Source organism: Lissotriton helveticus, chromosome 4_1 (assembly GCF_964261635.1).
Source record: "Lissotriton helveticus chromosome 4_1, aLisHel1.1, whole genome shotgun sequence".
NCBI classification, from domain to species: Eukaryota; Metazoa; Chordata; class Amphibia; order Caudata; family Salamandridae; genus Lissotriton; species Lissotriton helveticus.
In genome coordinates, this window is record NC_136063.1 from 945,370,141 (window position 1) to 945,382,249 (window position 12,109).

The following is a 12,109-nucleotide window of genomic DNA, read 5'->3' on the forward strand; positions in this document are numbered from 1 at the left end:
AGGTTCAGGGGAAGGATCACCTAAAACTATATGTAATCCAACACATTAATTTTAGGTTTACAAACAGTAAAGAAAAACAGTGAATCAGTGAAAGATAAGAGAAGATAATTGGAGAAGCCCTTTAAACAATATTTCCAGTATCAAAAAGACATTATTTATTATACATAATACAAAGATTTCTAAAAACAATTACGCTTAAGACAAAGTGCTGGTATACAATAAAACATATCACAAACCAGACAAGTGGCAAACAAAACCATTACATATTACGGCAAAGGAACAACACAAACATAAATATTGTGTCCTTAATTAAATTTTGGCCACAAAAAAGCGTCGCCGGCGTTTTGACCGCTATATTATTGCACGGTCATCTTCAGGACTCACAGTTTACTTGAGAGTTATATATCTGTACAGTGAAAAAATATAGATATATTTTTATTGGATTATTCTGTTATACATATATTTGAGTAATACATATATTTAATAGACTTCTTCGAAGAAAAAGGATTCAAGGACAGACAAAGTTTAAGCACCTAGTGACAAGTCAGTCGGAAAAAGAGTAAAGCGAGCCAACACCAAACCCAGTATAACTAAAAAGAAATACCAATCCACGACCAAGATTTAAAATTACTAGGCAAAGTCCCCTGTATAAAATTGTTTGGACCAATCATTCATTATGGTCATCCGCAGGAATTCTAAAAATATACTGCGACAAAGAAAATCATATTTAATATCGATGACTCAAGTGGGAACTCAATTCAATATAATCCATGATAGAAAAACTTACTAGCACTGACGTGTTAGGAATAAGACACACTGTGTCATGGATACTTAGTAGAGTCTTGTCAGTTGCGTCAAAATTCCACCATACTTGTCACCCAATTATTCAGCTATGAAAGAAAGGGAAACAAACAGCCTTATGTTTCCACACTTAGATTATTAAAAAAACGCATTACACACAGTTTGGTTCAATTAGTCCTTTCGTCATCCATGTCGGGACAAGCAAATACACGGCTACTATCAAAATATGTAAGTGTAGACCCAGAATAGTACACTAGGGCCAACACGTGGTTTTTCAATGTAATTAGTGTACAACTTAACAGGGACAAAACTTAATTATACAAACACCTTTGTATGTATAAGAAACAAATTAATCTGCCCTGGGCTGGATAAAAATAATCTGACACGGTCAAAAAAAGAACTTTTTAGTTTGAAGGTTACATCAACAAACACATGAGAGCCAGAGAACATCAGATCATTTACAAACATTGAAATTGAGCAAACATTAAATGCCCAATGGCATCGAAAAAAAGCTTGTGGCTAACGTGCTAGCCCGATGCACGCACACGCGCACGTCGAAAAGGCCACAATTGCTGCAAAGTCAGATGAAATGCAACTTTTTGGTAAAGAGAAGGTTATGCTTACCGACTCCCGCCCGCTATGGTCCCACCGGCCATATTGCCGGAAATAAATCAGTCTTCTCTAAAGGCATAAACATAGACAACGGACCATTAGGTTGTATAGGAAGGACGAAAAAGCGCCATCTTGGAGTGGGGCTAATTGTGACATCGGTAAAACTTTGCAAACAAATCATATTGAGCTAAAAAGACTGGAGAACCACAACAAAGGCGAACCTGCCAACAAAGTCCATAGGCACAAAAATCTACAAAATATTAAGCACAAATAGAGTATGACAACCGCTATTAGCGTTTACAAGTTGTCGAGTTGGTAGTGGGCTTAGAAAGGGAAGGTGATCAAATCCACCGTGGTCCAACAAACATTATTGCCGGATCATAATCAATCTAATCATTACCATGTCATGAATATCGGCTAAAGCCCATACAACATAATCGGGCGCCGTCTTGAAATAGAGCCGAATAGGTCCTGTATGGCAAAAATTCAGTATTGTGCTAAAAAGTTCTTACTAAGAGCCAAGGTGGTCCTGGTTTTGATGGTTCTAAAATCCAGCATTGTAGGGAGAATGTCCAGGCTGTGTGATATCAATAGTAACATTAAGTTCATTGCCAAGAGTAATATAGTCACTTCACCTCTCGAAAGAAAGGAAAACAAATAAAATGTGAAGAACTACAGAAAAGAAAGGCATTTTCATTCGATGAGGCCTAGTTACACAAAATCAGTTAAACATGCTTCAAAAAGAGCAGAAAACATTAATTCATTATAATGCAGGATTACCAGTTTTTACAGTTATTAGGCATATTGCACATGACAATTAAGGCATTAGTTCAACATACTACATGATTAACAGCATTTACAATTATTAGACATATACCACTTGACAATTATACACAGATTACACTTTTAGCAGTAACTGACAAATGTAAAGCCTTTTTGAACCCATCAGATCTATATGAACAAAAATGATGAAGTGTTTACACAGATCATGTTAGCTGGTTATAACAGAGTGACACTCCTCCATCGAATTAAGGCCCGTATTTACACTGTCACATCTCAGTATCCAGCGGCATCCACTCTTATTGAGTGTATTCACAATGCTCCCACCCCTGGCCGAAATATGTCTCACTTCAATAACTTGCCAGCGCATTTCGCTGGGTGCATGATTGAGCTCTAAATAGTGAGCCACCAGGGGGCATTCTCAGTTTGGCAACGTATTCTACTCTTATGTTGCCCAAGCCTAGTTTTTATTTTTTGGGTCATCTGACCAATATAGATCAGGTCACATGGGCACCAAATCGCATACACAACATTTGTTGTGTTACAATTTGAAAAATCTCGTAAATCATAGGTAATGTTCTGATGAATGAACTGTTTTGTGTTCATACTTGTCCCACACATGAGCCAACAACCACATTTGTAGTGTCCCACTAATTTAATGAGGCCCCACAAAGATGTTAAATTGGGGCTCTCTGTACGGGGTAAAGCTGCTCGGACCAAATGGTCACGGATGTTTCTTCCTCTTTTGTAGGAGAATAACGGCTGTTCATGCGTAATTCCAGTAGACAAAACCAGAGGCCAATGTTTCTTAATGATATCAGAAATTTGATTACTTCGTGTTCCAAATGTGGTTACACACGGAATACGTTTTGGTCTGTTTCTTAGCTTTAGGGGTCAACAGAAATTTGTGATGGTTAAACCATGCTTGTTTCATGGATCTTTTTATCAATTTGCATGGGTATCCACGATGTTGAAGTTTCTTGGCCAAAATCTCTGCCTCACAGAAATAATCTTCCTTAAAAAAACTATTTTTATGTATCCGCAGAAACTGCCAGGAAGGTAGGCCATCTCTGAGCCCTCCTGGATGATTGCTGGAATATTCCAATAGAGTGTTACGGGCTGTTGGCTTAGTAAACAATTTCGTGGACAACCTACCGTCATGTGTAAAAATTGTGTCTGGTTTGTGATATGTTTTTTTGTATACCAGCACTTTGTCTTGAGTGTAATTGTTTTTAGAAATCTTTGTATTATGTGTAATAAATAATGTCTTTTTGATACTGGAAATATTGTTTGAAGGGCTTCTCCAATTATCTTCTCTTATCTTTCACTTATTCACTGTTTTTCTTTACTGTTTGTAAACCTAAAATTAATGTGTTGGATTACATATAGTTTTAGGTGATCCCTCCCCTGAACCTATTGTTAGGTGTATTGATAGATTGTCCCGGGTTCGGGGTTGTCGGACAACCCCTGTGGTTGTTAATGATTACATTTATTTCTGTCACACTTGGGGGATGGCTGGGTTCTCTTACATCATTTAAAACATCATCTTTTGTTGTGGCCCTCCCATACCATACATTAGAATAATATTTAGTACATTTCCAGTTTATAGTTTCTGTTGATGCACTTTCTTGGCCATGGGTGTCGTCCCTGTGATTTCGTAACTGCTTTACTTTCTGTGAAGTTACATGTTTTTTAACTTCTATCATTTATCTGATAGTATATATAAAATATTTTAAAGTTTATACATTTATGCACATGTAAAAATATGCAACTACTTCTATTTTTCAAACTTACATGTATGTTCTGTTTAGATGTTCCACACGGTTTTACAGCTTTTATGTTGGGGGTGTTTTAATGTGGAGCAGGTGCTTACTTCTCTGTTGGATGAAAAAAATATAAGTTTCATTTTAAATGTTAATTTGTTGGTAGTTTGTAGAGGTTAAGGTTGTTAGGTATATTTGAGCAGCTATTGGGTAAGTTTACAATTTTGTATTAACTTATGTACTTTCCTATATATTTTTGCTGGTTTGTCATAGTTGTTTTGTCCAGGCAGTTTCTCGCTTTTTTAAATCATGGGCTTGTCTTGTAGGAAGTCTATGTAGATAGTAGTTGTGGAGTATTTTATTAATTATTTTTTTATTTAATGTTTTTATGTTTAATGATATTAAAAAGTGTTCACTAAAAAGCTAGCGTCGAAACAACTAGATATGTCTGAAAAGGTATATGCGGCAAATCCTGTTCAGTAGTCTCCTATGAAGTCGGAGTATGGGGACACATTAATCCAGCGGCCATACAATCAATAAAAGATATTTTCTGGAAAAAATGATGGGCCTCCCTAACAGCTGCTCTAATTTTAATTGCCACTTTGAGTTAAATGTCCCCTACATATCTGGCCAGGAAAACATGGCACTTATTCTCCAATGGCATTCCATATGGAGAAGGAAAACAGTCAACCTCACCCAACAGTTTATTACGGATTGCCTCACACTAGAACATGTACAGAGGATCCCTTGGATCATGTATGTTAAAAATACCTTATGTGCCCTGGATCTGGGAACTATTTTTAAAACACCAAACAAATGCTACTAAAAAAGCAATAAAAGCCCGGTCCTTAAATCACATGGCTGAAATTAGACATAAAAACAGCAGTAAATATACGGTCCTAGCGGGAAACAGCAATTACAATGCAACTTTCACAACGCACTACCATTACAACGAAACTTTTACAACGCCGGATTCATTACAACGCATGCAATTACAAGGCATGCCATTACAACGTAAGTATGGGTAAGTATTTAATTTAATTTTTACCCCTACACTATCCAACACTTACCCTACTATTACGACCCCTGGAGTTAGAATAGTATTTTTAACCCCTACACTATCCAACACTTACCATACTATTAAACCCCCCTGGAGTCATAATAGTAATTTTAACCCCTACACCATCCAACATTTACACTACTATTACATTCCCATTAATTAAAATAAAACAATTACTTACCCATACTTACGTAGTAATGGCATGCGTTGTAATGGCATGTGTTGTAATGGATCCTGCGTTGTAAAAGTTTTGTTGTAATGGTATGCATTGTGAATGTATGCGTTGTAACGTTATACATTCAGTCCGAGCGTACCTTGATGGCCCAATGTTCAATGAGGGGGAACCAACATACCTGTGTCCTACATTTTAACAGTATCCGAGACACTCCAGAATAAACTCTTCGAGTGGGTAGGATCGGATACTTTTTAAACACACTATCTCTTGTCTTGCACGTATAATAAGAAAAACCAGCTCCACTGTAATCAGGTGTCGCAGCACACCTGGATGGCACTCGGCTATCCAGGTGGGACCCCGATGATGAAGCATTTCACCAACTAGGTTGGTGAGTGAGGGGTCTTCTTAAGGACAAAGGATGTCCCTATTTGGGTTGTGTTTTACACACCTTTTTCTCCCTCTACTGAGGCAGGAATCTACTCATAGGGTTTAACTCCCTTATTGTTGTGGAACCAACATACCTGTCATTGGTAACAAACCCACATCAAAGATTTATTTTAATCAGGTTTTGCTTAACCCCTAACTAATCGGATGTTGGGCTTTTCCTCAGGCATTTTTTCCATTCAAGCTTTGCTGTGTTGCCCATGTGACGGTGATTCCCCCAATCTGATTTGCATAGTTTCGGTTTTGTGAGTTTTATTCCAAACATCGCAAAACATTTTTATTCTTGATCATGAGCAAACATGAATTTAGGCAATGTCACCTGGGATTGTTCTTTTTAGAATTGTTGCCTGATTCTTTAGTTTGCCATTGTGTAAGCCTGAGTGGAGTTCGGTAGCAGTGCTACGCGGAATCTCGCGAAGTTGTAAAAAAACTCTGCGAGCTACACTTAGTTCAGCAAGCATGCAGAGTTGCTTGCCCCGCCCATTTGCTATGCATTTTTGATGTTTAGGAACGCATATTGCGTGTTCGGGAACACGTATTGCATGCTCAGGGGAAATATCAAGCAAACTTCACCACGCGGTCTCCCATGGGCGCGGCCATCTTATTTTTCATGTTTGCTATGGTTCTGGGCCTGTTTTACTATCCTCCCTATATCTTTTCAATCCTTTGTTTCTAAAACCTTTCTTCTGATCTTTTTTATTGATTATCTATCCCTTGCTATTCCTGAGTGTATACTTTGCATTTTTTCTACTTTGTGTGTGTTTTTAATGCACTTTAGAGTGTTTTTCTATTACTTGCTTTTTATTTTGTTTACTTCCTTTACTTACTTCCTACATTTTATTTTCCGCCCCCCCCCCCAGGATCATGGCTAAGAACTTAAAGAAGAGAAGTAAGCAGGGGAAGAGGAGAAGTGAGAGCCACGGCTGCCTTCCTTGCGGAAGGCGTGCCCGGATGGGGTGCAGGCCTGGGCCTTATTTTGGAGGTGGGTGCACTAGTTTTTTTTGTCCAGCGCCACCTCCCCTTTACCCTGGCAGCAGGCGGCAGGCCTTGGTCTGGGTACGGGCTCAGGGAGCATCACTGGCAGTGGTCGAGGGTGCGCCAGGCAGTTTTCACTGCTCTGGGGTCCGGCGCACCCATAACCAAATGACACACCGGTGGTCCATCATCCTGGACCGGGAGCAGGACCTGCTGGACCTGCTAGGTGTTGATGTTCCGGGGCATGGTGAGTAGCTAATTATATTACTACTGTGTTCTACTGTTCAATGTTATTGTGAATATTATTTTCTTCCCATATAGCAAGAATGCTGCTGCTGCTTACATGCAGGTAAATTACATTTAAAAATCTTATATTATGTGATTGTTATTCTTCTAGACAAGTAATCAGCACAACTAATCATACTTGTTTGCAACTTTGCGCTCGCTTAGGCTGGTTATGTAGGAGAGGTTAGAGAATTTACGTTAGATAATGCAGATTGGATAGATCCGGTCCTTTCCTTTGTCCCATCAGGCTGTCCTGTCACTGAGATAGTGGTGGCAGTTAGTTAGTTAGTTACTTAGTATTATTTGGTAATTTCGCAGCCTGCGTGACACGTACTCTCACATTAATTCAGTCTTAGTAGAACCTTTTGTAGTTCATATAGTGAGTGAATAGCAACCAACCAATTTGGTGTATGCACTATGCATGCGTCCATCTATGCATTTAAGAAGATTAAATGCAGACTTAGTGAATTGGCCCGTCAAAGGGGGTTGAGACTAAGAGATAATTACGAGTGAGATCAGAACTTTGATGCAAATATCATGTTTTTGCAATTCATTCCAGAGTCTTTGGAATAGGTGGGCTAGGTAGGTTTCAGATTCAGGAATCAGAATGTAATTGAGGAATGATAAAGATAGGGCGGTACGGGACCACAATACTAGTTTACAATTGCCGTTTCCTGAATAAAAATTGTTTTGGAGTGATTATTTAATATTTAATTATTTAACACCAATCATTTTTTCTCCATCGAATTATGTCTTACATGATCAGCATCTGGGGGCAAGAACAAGAAGAAGACTGGGTTGGCTGAGGCGGGAGCCAAAGGGGCCTCTGAGGGGCACGAAGCGGCCTCAGACGCAGATGGCTCTGCTGGCCCCAGTAAGTCCTCATGGTGGTAAATTAACTTTTACTGCTCTATTATTTCCGTTTCCTAATTTGAATTTTTCCCAAATCCTCTTCCACCTATCTGTTTCTAAATATTGCTCCATTACCTACTAACATTGTTATTTATATTTTCAGGCATCTGTTTTGTTTTACATCAAATCAAACTGCCTCTGACTCTGTATTAGTCTGCCAGTAGCTTGCTTTCTTCTGGTTTTCCACTCAGCATTCCCTCTCTCCCTTATATATTTTGAGGATTGCCTAGTGGTCGTACTGTAAGTGCAGACAAAGGGAACGAGTCTGGAGATCCCAATATGATGATGCACATATGAAAGAATATTGCGCAGCCTTGGAAGAATACAAAGCCGCAATTATACAGGCTAAAGCTACCTATTACACTACCAAAATCCAAGACGCTGCCAACTCCTCAAAATAGTTATTTCAAACTATCACTGCCCTGCTGAAATGCCCGTGTGATGTAATGTTTACACCTGATCAAAAATTTCTAGACAAATTAGCGGCTTTTTTCCAAAGCAAGGTGCAATCCGTGTATGACAGTTTGGAAAAATCAATAAATAATATAGGAAAAAAAAAACTAGGAACAGAAGCCCTACTTCAATCTGAAATAGGGTAGGCTATGAAGGTCTGTTATCCTTTCCATTAACCACAGAAGAAAAGGTAGCGGAATTGGTGGTAAACATTAAGTCTGGCTCCCCACTGGACCCTTGTCCACCATATATACTGCATTTGGCCCCAGAGGAGATCAGTATATCCTTATCCCCAGTAATAAATCAAAATCTGTCCGTTGGAGTCTTTCCCAAAGCATGGAAAAAAGCTTGTATTTGTCCCCTTTTAAAAACCCAACGCTGGATCCACTGGACTAAAAGAACTACAGTCCCATCTCCTGTTTACCTTTTGCTGCCAAAGTGTTGCAGAAAGTAATAAAGCTAGAACAACATCATTCTTGGAGACTAATAACATCTTAGACACCTTGCAACACGGTTTCCGTTCAAAACACTCTACGGAGACAGCTTTGATCTTGGCAACTGAGGAGATCTGTAAGGTGATGGATGAAGGGAGAAGGGCGGTGCTGGTCCTGCTCGATCTAACAGCAGCCTTTGATACTGTAAATCATACGGTATTCATTCAAAGGTTACTGGATGCAGGTATCAGCGGCGCAGCTCTCTCCCTCCTATCATCCTATTTATCATCTAGAAAACAAATGATCTTTTGGGATGGATATCGGTCGGAGGAATTCTCCCTGCCGGGGGGAATCCCACAAGGTTTGGCCTTATCACTAACACTCTTTCATATTTACGTAGCCCCTTTGGCCAGACTGGTAAAGAACTATGGCTTTTCATTGGTGTCTTACGCCGATGATACTCAGCTTATAGTCTCTGTAACTGAGTCTGCAGATGTTAGGGCAGCTAATTTCTGTAAATGTACCTCAGCTTTAATGACCTGGATGAGTTCGAACTTCCTGAAGCTGAACGCCAAGAAAACGGAAGACTTGGAGTTTGGCGTGAAAGATCCAATCTGAAATCAGCTGCGGTGGCCTAGTACAGCTGGCACTTGCCCAGTGCCAGTCACTAAGGCCAGGAACTTGGAGTTATGTTTGATAAAAATCTCTCCTGGTTGTCTCAGATTAATTAGGTCACCTCTGCATGTTTCTTTATTTTAAGGGACTTGAGAAAGATTCTCCCTTATATTCCTTTCTCTCTGAGGAAAACTGTGGTTGTAGCCACCATTTTGTCTAGAATCGATTATTGTAACTCCCTCTATCTGGGAATGGGTGCTGCTCAATTGGACAAGCTTCAATCTATCCAGAATGCTGCAGTCAGAGTTTTGCTCGGACTGCCTAAGCATCAGCCGACTTCGAAAGCGATAAAGAATCTCCACTGGCTCCCGGTATGAAAACGTATTGAATTCAAATCACTCTGCCTGGTGCACAAAGCTCTGTTTGGAGCTGGGGTTGAGGGTGTGCAAGTTCTGTTCTCACATTACTCTCCTCCCCGGACTCTAAGGTCATCCACTCTTGGCCTTGTACAAAAATCCCGAAGATAAAAAGACCTCATTGTGGAGGAAAACGGTTTTCTTTCTAGCCTCCAGACTTTGGAACACGCTACCAGTACTTTTGAGAAGATTACCCAACAGATTGGCATTCAGGGAAGAAATTAAAACATGGCTCGTTTGCCAACACTAAAGTATGCGTTTTATGCCTTAGCTCATCTCTACTACAGCGCCAAGACGCCTCGACAGCAGTGCGCTCTACAAATGCCGTCAGTCAGTCAGTCAGTCAGTAAGACTCAGAGAACCCATTGGTCCTACTACTAGTACTAGTAGTAGTAAGGACTCCTTACTACTACTAGTACTAGTAGTACTAATCTGCTGTGCAGATTGCATGCCCAAGTAAGGTAATCTACGTAACTTAATTCTATGCATATTTGTTGAGTTGAGAATGCTTTCTTTTACTGTCTCATGCTGAATCACTAAATGATGGTCACTCACGTTGGACACCCCAACATTTTGTATTTTACTTTTTTTCATCTAGGCCTAGTACTTTTTTTATTAGCAGCAGTTGATGGTGAACACTGAACAACTGATTACCATGCACCATGGCTGGAAGGAAGTGTGAGGAGGAGGACACCACCATTATTTTTCAGCCAAGAGAAACCTCATGTTCGACTGTCCATCCAGTTGACCACTCTTTTCTGCTTTTAAAAAATCAGATGCACCAATAGCTCTAGCCACTGGGTCCAGTTCTTTGGGTTGTCCTCTTCTTGAGAGGCTTTTCAAAAATTGCCACCAGCAAAATGCCCAACTGGATATTTTGTTACTTTTGATAGGACATACTGTCTACTCTACTACTCCCCAATTTGTAGATAGTGATGTGTATGGTGTATGTATTGTTATGTATTTTAAATCTTGCTAATGAAAAAAAAAATAGGGGAGGCATATATGGCATCTAAAAAATGTGAAATATTTTTTCCAGTTGTACCAACCACCAGTGCCAGGACCAGCGGCGAGGGCCACATCACTCTGGAGGGACCGGATGCCGCAGCTGTAGGGGGTGAGCCAGCAGCAGTGGTGGGCGGTTGTAAGTCATCATATTTCTTACTAATTGAGAATTATGAATACACTTGCTGCAAGGGTGTAGACTCAGTACACTGTACTGCTGCTGAGACAAAGTTGTGAACAGTTGAAGAAGACACCCTTTACTTTACATTAGCATTAGCGGGAGATGAATAACTAATGGCCTATTCTATTCTATCTTCAACTCAGCAGAGGAAGTTTAATAATGAAGACAAAGAGTCAGACGACATGTAATATATGACTGGCAGAAAAGGATGAATGGGTGAAGGAAGGGGCCATAGGATGCATATCAGGGGCTGATAGGATGCCTGGGTGGTTGTGATGAAGCAAAGCTTCGCATATTTTTGCGGCTTGCCGAAATCATGAACCTCATTTGTGTGTAACGAGGTAAAAAGTGTACGTCTTACTAACGTTATAATAAGTTTGAACCAAGTTTAAGAAGCTTGCCTGTGTATGTTTCTAATATATTAATCGAAGTTCCTAAAATGGCTGCCGCTTGTCTCTTAGTTACTGCGCATGCGTCAGTCACACTCACGTGTCCTGACGTGTCTGCAGAAGTGGAGGGAAATTCCTGCGCATGCGTAATACATAGCTTATACTGCTCGTGCAGTTCGCTCGTGTCATTGTTTTCATGTAAGCTAACATTTAGAATGCATAAGTAAATTTCTTGATGATAAGTTTAAAGTACCAACTATGTGATGTATTTTCATGATGACATTATTATGTATTAATTTGTTTTCGCTTACTTTTCATGTACCGCGGGGAATTGGGGGTCTGAGTGAGAGGAGAGCCATATTGGAGGTCCCTTCTGCGCCTGCGCAACTCTGAGGCAAAGAGGACCTTGACTGATGGAACACAGCCAGTTGGCAGTGATGTGCAAGATGTTCCTGAGAAAGTCACCTCTGCCCCGCGAGAACAGCGAATGTGGCTTCTTATATGTTACATTGTAATATTGTCCTACTGTTTGCCGTGTAGCTTCTCATGGGAACCCCAATCTTAATAGGCGGTACCCAAGCATGCAAATACAGGCTTGAAATGTAGTATTGTGATTGGTGTGTTACCCAAATCCTACCTTAGGACCAATCCAAATTGAGGGATTTTGACACTTTGCAACATTGGGGGGTAGTACACTGCCCCAAAACAGTATATCTACCCTGGGTTCACCTAGGGAATTTGTCCGACTTGTCTGGTTTAGCTGACCTGTCACTGACCCAACGCACTCAATAGGTGACTGAAGATACAGA